Below are 4,678 nucleotides of genomic sequence, written 5' to 3'. Positions count from 1 at the left end.
AAGGTATGGAGACAGGATGCATCCCTGGTGTACACCCTTCCCAATTTTGAACCATGCAGTGTTACCCTGCTCTGTTCTGACTACTGCCTCTTGATCCAAATACAGGTACATATTTTCCCTTACTCACTCTAAGTCACTGCCTTCATGTGTATTCCAACTCACAGAGAACTTCCATTGGGTTGCCAATGCTATACACATTCATGGGAAGAGATTATCCATATTTCTCTGTCAGAGTCACTGGCAGATTCCAGCAGCTGGAAGGAAATATTGCTAATATGAACAACATTGCAGTTTATCCAAGTCTACGTAGCACCTCGACACCCAATTCTTACCATTTATGTAACATTTCTAAAGCTTCGAGGGACAGAGTATCATGCCATGTTTGGGCCCAGGTACTTGGGTTTAAATTATATGCAATCGAAGTATTACTCTTAATTTACAGTCTAGGAAAGTTATTTAACCTCTCTTTTTCTCTCATGATTTGAATCCATCAACAGCTTTCATGGGGAAAATATGGATAATTTTATCTCCCATCATTTATAGCCACCTGCAGAGTCAGTTATGAATCAATTCTAGCTTGATAGCAATAAGTTGCTGTTATTTGAATTAGTAACATATACAGTTGTTTGAGTCAGACAACATGTTAGAGAAATCTGGCCTATTACCTTAATTTTATAAAATTAAATGCCCTTCACCTCACCCTATTGCTCTCTTTATATACCTCATTATTAAGTTATCATCCATCTTCAGTAACACTAAATGATGTATCATTAATTCCTTAAAATTCTTATGTAATCAATATAGTGAAATCAATGCTATATTGTTGTTATGTGCGATTGAGTTACAACAGCTCTGAATTCTCCTCAATTCTGTGCCAACCTATTTATTGTCTCTGACATTATCTCCCCCCCCCATTTTCCCAGTCACTGAATCAACCCAACTCATCGAGGGTCTTCCTCTCTTGCACTGTCCCTCCACTCTCCCAAGCATGATGTCTCTCTACAAGGACTGATTTCTCCTTACAATATGCTCAAAGTATGTCAGATATAGATTCAGAATCCCTAGTTTCACCCTCTCTAGGTTAAACTTGTTTGTTCTCCTAGCAGTTCATGGTCTATTCAATACTCTTCTCTAGCACCACAGCTTGAAGGCATCAATTCTCCTTCTATCATCCCTAATCATTGTCCATCTTTCTGATGCATAGCAAGTAATTGTGAAGAATATGACCTGTATAGTCTCCAGACTGACATCATTGCTCTTCATTACTCTGGAGAGGTCCCTAACAGTCGACTTTCCCAATGCAATTCATCTTTTGATTTCCTGGCTTCTGGTACCAAGAGTGTTGATTGTGGAGCCAAGCAAACTGAAGCTATTACCAATCTCAATATCTTCACTATCTAGCATAATGCTGGCAATCAACCCAGTGGTAAGAATTTTTGTTTTATTGATGTTGAGCTTCAATCCATATTGAAGGCTTCAGTCCTTGACCTTCTGCAGCAAGTGCTCGGGTCTTCCTCAGTTTCAGCGAGCAAGGTTGTGTCATCTTCACGGCACAGATTGTTGACAAGTCTACTTCCAATCCTGATGTCACATTCCTCCTCATAAAACCCAGCCACTCAGATGATCTGTTTTGCATATAGACTGAAAAGGTAGGGAGATAGGATACATCCTTGGCATATACCCTTTTGGATTTTGAACCTTGCTCTGTTCTGATGACTGCCTCTTGGTCCAAGAATAGGTTTTGCATAAGCACAATCAAGTTGGGAGTGTAAAATTTGGGAAAAGAGAAGAAAGATCAGTAGTTGGAAAACAGAAGGGGCAATCTCCTCCTGTACCAGTCAGATCCAATTTGAGAGTATACACACACAAAAAATAGTTAAAAAAAATAAGAATCCAAAACAAAACCAAAAAAGCATGGAGTTGGTGATAGAAATGAAGCTGGACGTAGAATGTACAATCAATGATTTATTCATTTCAAATACTTTTCATAAGAAACAAACACAGGCTAGACACATGGTTTTCACCTGATGCTATGCCTAGACATTGTATCTATTACATCTATGGAAAAAAATAGCTGGAGAAGATCAGTATCAGCTGTGAAAACTAGGCCAGGTGCTGATTGTGGAACAGACCACGAACTACTCACATGCAAGTTCAAGTTGAAGCTAAAGAAAATGAAATCAAATCCACAAGAACCAAAATTTGACCTTAGTCAATCTCACTTGAATTTCAAAACCATCTCAGGAACAGGTTTGAGACCTAAACAGTGTTGTATTAGGACATTATACATTTTATAATTAAAACTGGAAATTAATGGCTAATTCTTTGTTTTCCTTCTAATTCACATTTACACCAATCTATCAACTTTAGTGCTTATTCTTAGAATAAATACATACATAGATAAATAAATAAGACACAAATTTGGAACAAGATGCTTTTTTTAAAAAGTCACAAAATAGCAAAGCATAGCACAGATTATAATCACCACCAGTAAGGCAAAAGGTAGGGTGACAACCCATACTTTTGATGACAAGCAGTCTTAACAAAGCAGCTGAGTGAGCTCAGGCTGCACTTATAACCTCTTTCCCCCACTCCAACTCCCTATGTCTCTGCTATTCCCTAATTCCTCCAAGGTTATTGTACATTCTCTGTACAAAAGCCTTTGCACTGTTTACACATGTGCTCTATTATTCTAGCATTCTCAATCTGTGACTTACCTTTTATTTTAAAAGATCTTTTAAATTAACAAAATCTCTTAGTGTACTATATATAAAATTTTTGATTTTTTTCCTGACACTTGACTTTTATGGCTTATAAAATTTTTCTCATCTCAGAGAAAGGAAAGGAAAAAACCAAGCATTGATTTACTTTTATATTTTACATTTTAAACCTTTAATATGCCTGACATGGGATTTTACTTTTGTTTTGAAATAGGATTTTTATTTCATTTAACTGCTGTATGAAAAACCTGTATCTTTAAGTTTAATTCATTGAATTATCTTCTCCTTTTGCCTTTTTGAGTGGTCTTCCACGATCTTACTGTATGTAAAAGCCCATAAATATAATTTCTCTTTTAATAGGATCTCTATGGTCTCTTGAGTTAGTTAATTAGACTATCCCAGTTTGGCTGCTAACTAACACGTTGGCAGGTGAACCCCTCAGCCATTTAGTGGCAGAGAGATGTGACAAGTTTATTTCAAAAAAACTGTAGACTTGGAAACCTTTTTAGTGGAGAGAGGTTCTACTCTCTCCATTAAGGTTGCTGTGAGTCTTCATCAATTTGACGGCAATGTGATGAGTGCCAAAATTTTATTATCTGTAATTATGTGGTAGAAGATTTATAAGGGAGACCAGGCAAGTTTTTTCATCCTTTCCTTTCTGCTTTCATGTGAGTGAGTGAGTGAGTGAGTGAGTGAGTGTGTGTGTGTGTGGGTGTGTGTGTTTGCGTGTGTGTGTGCACGCATGCGCATGTGTACGCTATAATTGATACGTCCTAATATCTGAATTGGTATTGCATTTGAATTTTTATTAAATCCTGATTTAATAGAATGTTCATAAACTACATGGCAGTTAAAATCTCCTATGTGATCTAAAATATTTCTGGTTTGTTGTTGTTAAGTGACATCAAGTCGACTAGGACTGGTAACAACCCTATGCATAATAGCTCTGAAACCTGTGCTATCCTAGGGTAATCACACTGTCTCTGACACACGTCCCTTAATTACCGCAGTTACTGTGCCTATCCATTTCCTCCAAGATCTTTCTCTCTTGTGTTGTCCCTTGAGCCTTTAAAGCATGATATCCTTCTTCAAAAACCAGTCCCTCCTGGCAACATGACCAAAGTATGTGAAACAGAGTCTCAAAATCCTTGCCTCCAAGGAGCAATTTGGTTTCACCCTTTCCAGGACAGACCTGTTAGTTCTCTTGTCACTTTATGGTCTGTTCAATACTCTTCTTCAGCACCACAACTCAAAGATACCATTTTTTCTTCTGTTATCCTCAGCCACTGTCAAGCACTCTGATGCATAGCAAAGACTATAGTCTGGATCAGGCACCCCTTAGTCTCTGGACTAACATCTTTGCTCTTTAGCACTCTGGAGAAGTCCCTGAAAACAGATTTTTTTAAAAAATGCAATTTGTCTTTTGGTTTCCTGACCGCTGGTGCCAAGAGTGTTGATTGCGGAACAGAGCAAGCTGAAATTATTAACAATTTCAATCTCTTCTCCATCTATCATGATGCTGCCAATTTGCCTAGTGGTTAGAACCTTTGTTATTTTTATGTTGGGCTTCAGTCCGAATTGCAAATTACAGTCCTTGACCCTCTAAAACAAATGCTTCAGGTCCTTCTCAGTTTCAGCAAGGTTGTGTTACTTGTAATATGCATATTGTTCATCAGTCTTTCTCCAAACCTGATGCTACATTCCTCCTCATAAAGTCCAGCCCCTCGAATGATCTGTTCTATATACAGATTCGAAGGTTATGGAGACAGGATGCATCACTGCTGCATTCCTTTTCTGATTTTTAAACATGCAGTGTTTCCCTGCTTTGTTCTGAAAATTGACTCTGGTCCAAGTATAGGTTTGGCATGACAACAATCAGGTGTTCTGTGATTATCCTTCTTCTCAAGGTTAGCCAGAATTTGTTGTGATCCACACTTTTAAATGCCTTTGCATAGTCA

Source organism: Elephantulus edwardii, unplaced genomic scaffold, assembly GCF_000299155.1.
Source record: "Elephantulus edwardii isolate Elephantulus edwardi_28Jun2011 unplaced genomic scaffold, EleEdw1.0 scaffold00085, whole genome shotgun sequence".
Taxonomy (NCBI): domain Eukaryota; kingdom Metazoa; phylum Chordata; class Mammalia; order Macroscelidea; family Macroscelididae; genus Elephantulus; species Elephantulus edwardii.
This window is presented reverse-complemented; position numbering follows the sequence as displayed.